The sequence below is a fragment of the Mytilus trossulus genome, chromosome 5, assembly GCF_036588685.1.
Source record: "Mytilus trossulus isolate FHL-02 chromosome 5, PNRI_Mtr1.1.1.hap1, whole genome shotgun sequence".
NCBI classification, from domain to species: domain Eukaryota; kingdom Metazoa; phylum Mollusca; class Bivalvia; order Mytilida; family Mytilidae; genus Mytilus; species Mytilus trossulus.
Window position 1 is genome coordinate 83,024,939 of NC_086377.1, and position 13,442 is coordinate 83,038,380.

The window sequence follows — 13,442 nt, forward strand, 5'->3', positions numbered from 1 at the left end:
ACACCTTATACCAATCAAACACTATCAACAAAACTACCATCTAATTATACTCCAGCAACACACCCTACACCAATCAAACACTATTAACAAAACTACAATCTAATCTTACTCCAGCAACACACCCTACACCAATCAAACACTATTAACAAAACTACCATCTAATTATACTCCAGCAACACACCCTACACCAATCAAACACTGTTAACAAAACTACAATCTAATCTTACTCCAGCAACACACCTTACACCAATCAAACACTATTAACAAAACTACAATCTAATCTTACTCCAGCAACACACCTTACACCAAACAAACACTATGAACAAAACTACCATCTAATCTTACTCCAGCAACACACCTTACACCAATCAAACACTATTAACAAAACTACCATATAATCTTACTCCAGCAACACACCCTACACCAATCAAACACTATTAACAAAAAACTACCATCTAATCATACTCCAGCAACACACCCTACACCAATCAAACACTATTAACAAAACTACTATCTAATCTTACTCCAGCAACACACCCTACACCAATCAAACACTATTAACAAAACTACCATCTAATCTTACTCCAGCAACACACCTTACACCAATCAAACACTATTAACACAACTACCATCTAATCTTACTCCAGCAACACACCCTACACCAATCAAACACTATTAACACAACTACCATCTAATCTTACTCCAGCAACACACCCTACACCAATCAAACACTATTAACAAAACTACCATCTAATCTTACTCCAGCAACACACCTTACACCAATCAAACACTATTAACACAACTACCATCTAATCTTACTCCAGCAACACACCTTACACCAATCAAACACTATTAACACAACTACCATCTAATCTTACTCCAGCAACACACCCTACACCAATCAAACACTATTAACAAAACTACAATCTTATCTTACTCCAGCAACACACCTTACACCAATCAAACACTATTAACAAAACTACAATCTAATCTTACTCCACCAACACACCCTACACCAATCAAACACTATTAACAAAACTACAATCTAATCTTACTCTAGCAACACACCCTACACCAATCAAACACTATTAACAAAACTACCATCTAATCATACTCCAACAACACACCTTACACCAATCAAACACTATTAACAAAACTACAATCTAATCTTACTCCAGCAACACACCTTACACCAATCAAACACTATTAACAAAACTACCATCTAATCATACTCCAGCAACACACCTTACACCAATCAAACACTATTAACAAAACTACCATCTAATTATACTCCAGCAACACACCCTACACCAATCAAACACTATTAACAAAACTACAATCTTATCTTACTCCAGCAACACACCTTACACCAATCAAACACTATTAACAAAACTACCATCTAATCTTACTCCAGCAACACACCCTACACCAATCAAACACTATTAAAAAAACTACCATCTAATCATACTCCAGCAACACACCTTACACCAATCAAACACTATTAACAAAACTACAATCTAATCTTACTCCAGTAACACACCCTACACCAATCAAACACTATTAACAAAACTACAATCTAATCTTACTCCAGCAACACACCCTACACCAATCAAACACTATTAACAAAACTACCATCTAATCATACTCCAGCAACACACCTTACACCAATCAAACACTATTTACAAAACTACAATCTAATCTTACTCCAGCAACACACCCTACACCAATCAAACACTATTAACAAAACTACCATCTAATCTTACATCAGCAACACACCTTACACCAATCAAACACTATTAACAAAACTACCATCTAATCTTACTCCAGCAACACACCTTATACCAATCAAACACTATCAACAAAACTACCATCTAATTATACTCCAGCAACACACCCTACACCAATCAAACACTATTAACAAAACTACAATCTAATCTTACTCCAGCAACACACCCTACACCAATCAAACACTATTAACAAAACTACCATCTAATTATACTCCAGCAACACACCCTACACCAATCAAACACTGTTAACAAAACTACAATCTAATCTTACTCCAGCAACACACCTTACACCAATCAAACACTATTAACAAAACTACAATCTAATCTTACTCCAGCAACACACCTTACACCAAACAAACACTATGAACAAAACTACCATCTAATCTTACTCCAGCAACACACCTTACACCAATCAAACACTATTAACAAAACTACCATATAATCTTACTCCAGCAACACACCCTACACCAATCAAACACTATTAACAAAAAACTACCATCTAATCATACTCCAGCAACACACCCTACACCAATCAAACACTATTAACAAAACTACTATCTAATCTTACTCCAGCAACACACCCTACACCAATCAAACACTATTAACAAAACTACCATCTAATCTTACTCCAGCAACACACCTTACACCAATCAAACACTATTAACACAACTACCATCTAATCTTACTCCAGCAACACACCCTACACCAATCAAACACTATTAACACAACTACCATCTAATCTTACTCCAGCAACACACCCTACACCAATCAAACACTATTAACAAAACTACCATCTAATCTTACTCCAGCAACACACCTTACACCAATCAAACACTATTAACACAACTACCATCTAATCTTACTCCAGCAACACACCTTACACCAATCAAACACTATTAACACAACTACCATCTAATCTTACTCCAGCAACACACCCTACACCAATCAAACACTATTAACACAACTACCATCTAATCATACTCCAGCAACACACCCTACACCAATCAAACACTATTAACACAACTACCATCTAATCTTACTCCAGCAACACACCCTACACCAATCAAACACTATTAACAAAACTACCATCTAATCTTACTCCAGCAACACACCTTACACCAATCAAACACTATTAACAAAACTACAATATAATCTTACTCTAGCAACACACCCTACACCAATCAAACACTATTAACAAAACTACCATCTAATCATACTCCAACAACACACCCTACACCAATCAAACACTATTAACAAAACTACCATCTAATCATACTCCAGCAACACACCTTACACCAATCAAACACTATTAACAAAACTACAATCTAATCTTACTCCAGCAACACACCCTACACCAATCAAACACTATTAACAAAACTACAATCTAATCATACTCCAGCAACACACCCTACACCAATCAAACACTATTAACAAAACTACAATCTAATCTTACTCCAGCAACACACCCTACACCAATCAAACACTATTAACAAAACTACCATCTAATCTTACATCAGCAACACACCTTACACCAATCAAACACTATTAACAAAACTACAATCTAATCTTACTCCAGCAACACACCCTACACCAATCAAACACTATTAACAAAACTACCATCTAATTATACTCCAGCAACACACCTTACACCAATCAAACACTATTAACAAAACTACCATCTAATCATACTCCAGCAACACACCTTACACCAATCAAACACTATTAACAAAACTACCATCTAATTATACTCCAGCAACACACCCTACACCAATCAAACACTATTAACAAAACTACAATCTAATCTTACTCCAGCAACACACCTTACACCAATCAAACACTATTAACAAAACTACCATCTAATCATACTCCAGCAACACACCTTACACCAATCAAACACTATTAACAAAACTACCATCTAATTATACTCCAGCAACACACCCTACACCAATCAAACACTATTAACAAAACTACAATCTAATCTTACTCCAGCAACACACCTTACACCAATCAAACACTATTAACAAAACTACCATCTAATCTTACTCCAGCAACACACCCTACACCAATCAAACACTATTAACAAAACTACCATCTAATCATACTCCAGCAACACACCTTACACCAATCAAACACTATTAACAAAACTACAATCTAATCTTACTCCAGTAACACACCCTACACCAATCAAACACTATTAACAAAACTACAATATAATCTTACTCCAGCAACACACCCTACACCAATCAAACACTATTAACAAAACTACCATCTAATCATACTCCAGCAACACACCTTACACCAATCATCCACTATTAACAAAACTACAATCTAATCTTACTCCAGCAACACACCCTACACCAATCAAACACTATTAACAAAACTACCATCTAATTATACTCCAGCAACACACCCTACACCAATCAAACACTATTAACAAAACTACCATCTAATTATACTCTAACAACACACCTTACACCAATCAAACACTGTTAACAAAACTACCATATAATCTTACTCCAGCAACACACCCTACACCAATCAAACACTATTAACAAAACTACAATATAATCTTACTCCAGCAACACACCCTACACCAATCAAACACTATTAACAAAACTACAATCTAATCTTACTCCAGCAACACACCTTACACCAATCAAACACTATTAACAAAACTACCATCTAATCTTACTCGAGCAACACACCCTACACCAATCAAACACTATTAACAAAACTACAATCTAATCTTACTCCAGCAACACACCCTACACCAATCAAACACTATTAACAAAACTACAATCTAATCTTACTCCAGCAACACACCTTACACCAATCAAACACTATTAATAAAACTACAATCTAATCTTACTCCAGCAACACACCTTACACCAATCAAACACTATTAACAAAACTACCATCTAATCATACTCCAGCAACACACCTTACACCAAGCAAACACTATTAACAAAACTACCATCTAATCTTACTCCAGCAACACACCCTACACCAATCAAACACTATTAAGAAAACTACCATCTAATCTTACATCAGCAACACACCCTACACCAATCAAACACTATTAACAAAACTACCATCTAATCTTACTCCAGCAACACACCTTACACCAATCAAACACTATTAACAAAACTACCATATAATCATACTCCAGCAACACACCTTACACCAATCAAACACTATTAACAAAACTACCATCTAATTATACTCCAGCAACACACCTTACACCAATTAAACACTATTAACAAAACTACCATCTAATTATACTCCAGCAACACACCCTACACCAATCAAACACTATTAACAAAACTACCATATAATTATACTCCAGCAACACACCCTACACCAATCAAACACTATTAACAAAACAACAATCTAATCATACTCCAGCAACACACCTTACACCAATCAAACACTATTAACAAAACTACAATCTAATCTTACTCCAGCAACACACCTTACACCAATCAAACACTATTAACAAAACTACAATCTAATCTTACTCCACCAACACACCCTACACCAATTAAACACTATTAACAAAACTACCATCTAATTATACTCCAGCAACACACCCTATACCAACCAAACACTATTAACAAAACTACCATCTAATCTTACATCAGCAACACACCTTACACCAATCAAACACTATTAACAAAACTACCATATAATCTTACTCCAGCAACACACCCTACACCAATCAAACACTATTAACAAAAAACTACCATCTAATCATACTCCAGCAACACACCCTACACCAAACAAACACTATTAACAAAACTACAATCTAATCTTACTCCAGCAACACACCCTACACCAATCAAACACTATTAACAAAACTACCATCTAATCTTACTCCAGCAACACACCTTACACCAATCATCCACTATTAACAAAACTACAATCTAATCATACTCCAGCAACACACCCTACACCAATCAAACACTATTAACAAAACTACCATCTAATCTTACTCCAGCAACACACCTTACACCAATCAAACACTATTAACAAAACTACAATCTAATCTTACTCCACCAACACACCCTACACCAATCAAACACTATTAACAAAACTACAATCTAATCTTACTCTAGCAACACACCCTACACCAATCAAACACTATTAACAAAACTACCATCTAATCATACTCAAACAACACACCTTACACCAATCAAACACTATTAACAAAACTACAATCTAATCTTACTCCAGCAACACACCTTACACCAATCAAACACTATTAACAAAACTACCATCTAATCATACTCCAGCAACACACCTTACACCAATCAAACACTATTAACAAAACTACCATCTAATTATACTCCAGCAACACACCCTACACCAATCAAACACTATTAACAAAACTACAATCTAATCTTACTCCAGCAACACACCTTACACCAATGAAACACTATTAACAAAACTACCATCTAATCTTACTCCAGCAACACACCCTACACCAATCAAACACTATTAACAAAACTACCATCTAATCATACTCCAGCAACACACCTTACACCAATCAAACACTATTAACAAAACTACAATCTAATCTTACTCCAGTAACACACCCTACACCAATCAAACACTATTAACAAAACTACAATCTAATCTTACTCCAGCAACACACCCTACACCAATCAAACACTATTAACAAAACTACCATCTAATCATATTCCAGCAACACACCTTACACCAATCAAACACTATTTACAAAACTACAATCTAATCTTACTCCAGCAACACACCCTACACCAATCAAACACTATTAACAAAACTACCATCTAATCTTACATCAGCAACACACCTTACACCAATCAAACACTATTAACAAAACTACCATCTAATCTTACTCCAGCAACACACCTTATACCAATCAAACACTATCAACAAAACTACCATCTAATCTTACTCCAGCAACACACCTTACACCAATCAAACACTATTAACAAAACTACAATCTAATCTTACTCCAGCAACACACCCTACACCAATCAAACACTATTAACAAAACTACCATCTAATTATACTCCAGCAACACACCCTACACCAATCAAACACTATTAACAAAACTACAATCTAATCTTACTCCAGCAACACACCCTACACCAATCAAACACTATTAACAAAACTACCATCTAATTATACTCCAGCAACACACCCTACACCAATCAAACACTATTAACAAAACTACAATCTAATCTTACTCCAGCAACACACCCTACACCAATCAAACACTATTAACAAAAAACTACCATCTAATCATACTCCAGCAACACACCCTACACCAATCAAACACTATTAACAAAACTACAATCTAATCTTACTCCAGCAACACACCCTACACCAATCAAACACTATTAACAAAACTACCATCTAATCTTACTCCAGCAACACACCTTACACCAATCATCCACTATTAACAAAAGTACAATCTAATCTTACTCCAGCAACACACCCTACACCAATCAAACACTATTAACAAAACTACCATCTAATCTTACTCCAGCAACACACCTTACACCAATCAAACACTATTAACAAAACTACAATATAATCTTACTCTAGCAACACACCCTACACCAATCAAACACTATTAACAAAACTACCATCTAATCATACTCCAACAACACACCTTACACCAATCAAACACTATTAACAAAACTACAATCTAATCTTACTCCAGCAACACACCTTACACCAATCAAACACTATTAACAAAACTACCATCTAATCATACTCCAGCAACACACCTTACACCAATCAAACACTATTAACAAAACTACTATCTAATTATACTCTAGCAACACACCCTACACCAATCAAACACTATTAACAAAACTACAATATAATCTTACTCTAGCAACACACCCTACACCAATCAAACACTATTAACAAAACTACCATCTAATCATACTCCAACAACACACCTTACACCAATCAAACACTATTAACAAAACTACAATCTAATCTTACTCCAGCAACACACCTTACACCAATCAAACACTATTAACAAAACTACCATCTAATCATACTCCAGCAACACACCTTACACCAATCAAACACTATTAACAAAACTACTATCTAATTATACTCTAGCAACACACCCTACACCAATCAAACACTATTAACAAAACTACAATCTAATCTTACTCCAGCAACACACCTTACACCAATCAAACACTATTAACAAAACTACCATCTAATCTTACTCCAGCAACACACCCTACACCAATCAAACACTATTAACAAAACTACCATCTAATCATACTCCAGCAACACACCTTACACCAATCAAACACTATTAACAAAACTACAATCTAATCTTACTCCAGCAACACACCCTACACCAATCAAACACTATTAACAAAACTACAATCTAATCTTACTCCAGCAACACACCCTACACCAATCAAACACTATTAACAAAACTACAATCTAATCTTACTCCAGCAACACACCCTACACCAATCAAACACTATTAACAAAACTACCATCTAATCATACTCCAGCAACACACCTTACACCAATCAAACACTATTTACAAAACTACAATCTAATCTTACTCCAGCAACACACCCTACAGCAATCAAACACTATTAACAAAACTACCATCTAATCTTACATCAGCAACACACCTTACACCAATCAAACACTATTAACAAAACTACCATCTAATCTTACTCCAGCAACACACCTTACACCAATCAAACACTATTAACAAAACTACCATCTAATTATACTCAAGCAACACACCCTACACCAATCAAACACTATTAACAAAACTACCATCTATTCTTACTCCAGCAACACACCTTACACCAATCAAACACTATTAACAAAACTACAATCTAATCTTACTCCAGCAACACACCCTACACCAATCAAACACTATTAACAAAACTACCATCTAATTATACTCCAGCAACACACCCTACACCAATCAAACACTATTAACAAAACTACAATCTAATCTTACTCCAGCAACACACCCTACACCAATCAAACACTATTAACAAAACTACAATCTAATCTCACTCCAGCAACACACCCTACACCAATCAAACACTATTGACAAAACTACAATCTAATCTTACTCCAGCAACACACCTTACACCAATCAAACACTATTAACAAAAAACTACCATCTAATCATACTCCAGCAACACACCCTACACAAATCAAACACTATTAACAAAACTACAATCTAATCTTACTCCAGCAACACACCCTACACCAATCAAACACTATTAACAAAACTACCATCTGATCATACTCCAGCAACACACCTTACACCAATCAAACACTATAAACAAAACTACCATCTAATCATACTCCAGCAACACACCTTACACCAATCAAACACTATTAACAAAACTACAATCTAATCTTACTCCAGCAACAAACCTTACACCAATCAAACACTATTAACAAAACTACAATCTAACCTTACTCCAGCAACACACCTTACACCAATCAAACACTATTAACAAAACTACAATCTAATCTTACTCCAGCAACACACCCTACACCAATCAAACACTATTAACAAAACTACCATCTAATCTTACTCCAGCAACACACCCTACACCAATCAAACACTATTAACAAAACTACAAACTAATCATACTCCAGCAACACACCTGACACCAATCAAACACTATTAACAAAACTACAATCTAATCATACTCCAGCAACACACCCTACACCAATCAAACACTATTAACAAAACTGCAATCTAATCTTACTCTAGCAACACACCCTACACCAATCAAACACTATTAACAAAACTACAATCTAATCTTACTCCAGCAACACACCCTACACCAATCAAACACTATTAACAAAACTACCATCTAATCTTACTCCAGCAACACACCCTACACCAATCAAACACTATTAACAAAACTACCATCTAATTATACTCCAGCAACACACCTTACACCAATCATCCACTATTAACAAAACTACAATCTAATCTTACTCCAGCAACACACCCTACACCAATCAAACACTATTAACAAAACTACAATCTAATCTTACTCCAGCAACACACCTTACACCAATCAAACACTATTAACAAAAAACTACCATCTAATCATACTCCAGCAACACACCCTACACCAATCAAACACTATTAACAAAACTACAATCTAATCTTACTCCAGCAACACACCCTACACCAATCAAACACTATTAACAAAACTACCATCTGATCATACTCCAGCAACACACCTTACACCAATCAAACACTATTAACAAAACTACCATCTAATCATACTCCAGCAACACACCTTACACCAATCAAACACTATTAACAAAACTACAATCTAATCTTACTCCAGCAACAAACCTTACACCAATCAAACACTATTAACAAAACTACAATCTAACCTTACTCCAGCAACACACCTTACACCAATCAAACACTATTAACAAAACTACAATCTAATCTTACTCCAGCAACACACCCTACACCAATCAAACACTATTAACAAAACTACCATCTAATCTTACTCCAGCAACACACCCTACACCAATCAAACACTATTAACAAAACTACAAACTAATCATACTCCAGCAACACACCTGACACCAATCAAACACTATCAACAAAACTACAATCTAATCTTACTCCAGCAACACACCCTACACCAATCAAACACTATTAACAAAACTACCATCTAATTATACTCCAGCAACACACCCTACACCAATCAAACACTATTAACAAAACTACAATCTAATCTTACTCCAGCAACACACCCTACACCAATCAAACACTATTAACAAAACTACAATCTAATCTCACTCCAGCAACACACCCTACACCAATCAAACACTATTGACAAAACTACAATCTAATCTTACTCCAGCAACACACCTTACACCAATCAAACACTATTAACAAAAAACTACCATCTAATCATACTCCAGCAACACACCCTACACAAATCAAACACTATTAACAAAACTACAATCTAATCTTACTCCAGCAACACACCCTACACCAATCAAACACTATTAACAAAACTACCATCTGATCATACTCCAGCAACACACCTTACACCAATCAAACACTATAAACAAAACTACCATCTAATCATACTCCAGCAACACACCTTACACCAATCAAACACTATTAACAAAACTACAATCTAATCTTACTCCAGCAACAAACCTTACACCAATCAAACACTATTAACAAAACTACAATCTAACCTTACTCCAGCAACACACCTTACACCAATCAAACACTATTAACAAAACTACAATCTAATCTTACTCCAGCAACACACCCTACACCAATCAAACACTATTAACAAAACTACCATCTAATCTTACTCCAGCAACACACCCTACACCAATCAAACACTATTAACAAAACTACAAACTAATCATACTCCAGCAACACACCTGACACCAATCAAACACTATTAACAAAACTACAATCTAATCATACTCCAGCAACACACCCTACACCAATCAAACACTATTAACAAAACTGCAATCTAATCTTACTCTAGCAACACACCCTACACCAATCAAACACTATTAACAAAACTACAATCTAATCTTACTCCAGCAACACACCCTACACCAATCAAACACTATTAACAAAACTACCATCTAATCTTACTCCAGCAACACACCCTACACCAATCAAACACTATTAACAAAACTACCATCTAATTATACTCCAGCAACACACCTTACACCAATCATCCACTATTAACAAAACTACAATCTAATCTTACTCCAGCAACACACCCTACACCAATCAAACACTATTAACAAAACTACAATCTAATCTTACTCCAGCAACACACCTTACACCAATCAAACACTATTAACAAAAAACTACCATCTAATCATACTCCAGCAACACACCCTACACCAATCAAACACTATTAACAAAACTACAATCTAATCTTACTCCAGCAACACACCCTACACCAATCAAACACTATTAACAAAACTACCATCTGATCATACTCCAGCAACACACCTTACACCAATCAAACACTATTAACAAAACTACCATCTAATCATACTCCAGCAACACACCTTACACCAATCAAACACTATTAACAAAACTACAATCTAATCTTACTCCAGCAACAAACCTTACACCAATCAAACACTATTAACAAAACTACAATCTAACCTTACTCCAGCAACACACCTTACACCAATCAAACACTATTAACAAAACTACAATCTAATCTTACTCCAGCAACACACCCTACACCAATCAAACACTATTAACAAAACTACCATCTAATCTTACTCCAGCAACACACCCTACACCAATCAAACACTATTAACAAAACTACAAACTAATCATACTCCAGCAACACACCTGACACCAATCAAACACTATCAACAAAACTACAATCTAATCATACTCCAGCAACACACCCTACACCAATCAAACACTATTAACAAAACTACAATCTAATCTTACTCCAGCAACACACCCTACACCAATCAAACACTATTAACAAAACCACAATCTAATCTTACTCCAGCAACACACCCTACACCAATCAAACACTATTAACAAAACTACCATCTAATCTTACTCCAGCAACACACCCTACACCAATCAAACACTATTAACAAAACTACAATCTAATTATACTCCAGCAACACACCTTACACCAATCATCCACTATTAACAAAACTACAATCTAATCTTACTCCAGCAACACACCCTACACCAATCAAACACTATTAACAAAACTACCATCTAATCTTACTCCAGCAACACACCTTACACCAATCATCCACTATTAACAAAACTACAATCTAATCTTACTCCAGCAGCACACCCTACACGAATCAAACACTATTAACAAAACTACAATCTAATCATACTCCAGCAACACACCTTACACCAATCATCCACTATTAACAAAACTACCATCTAATCATACTCCAGCAACACACCTTACACCAATCAAACACTATTAACAAAACTACCATCTAATCTTACTCCAGCAACACATCTTACACCAATCAAACACTATTAACAAAACTACCATCTAATCTTACTCCAGCAACACACCTTACACCAATCATCCACTATTAACAAAACTACAATCTAATCATACTCCAGCAACACACCCTACACCAATCAAACACTATTAACAAAACTACCAACTTATCATACTCCAGCAACACATCTTACTACCATCTAATGATACTCCACCAACACACCTTACACCAATCATACACTATTAACAAATCTACCATTTAATCATACTCCAGCAACACACCTTACACCAATGATACACTATTAACAAAACTACCATCTAATCACATTCCACCAACACACCCTACACCATTCATACACTATTAACAAAACTACCATCTAATCACATTCCACCAACACACCCTACACCATTCATACACTTTTATCAAAACTACCATCTAAGCATACTCCGGCAACACACCTTACACAAATCATACACTATTAGCAAAGCTACCATTTAATCATACTCCAGCAACATATCTTACACTACCATCACAACTACCATTTTATCACATTTCACCAACACACCCTACACCAATCATTCAAAAATTTCTTAAGGTAAAATACATGCAACAGTTACTATAACTTAATGT

At 35.4% G+C, this 13,442-nt stretch overlaps 1 protein-coding gene across 1 annotated transcript in view; it reads left to right on the forward strand.

Annotated features, from left to right (window-relative positions):
• The window catches only part of LOC134718386 (uncharacterized), a 65,499-nt gene that overhangs the window by 19,361 nt on the left and 32,696 nt on the right, over window positions 1-13,442 (forward strand). The gene's annotated exons all lie outside the window — the stretch shown is intronic.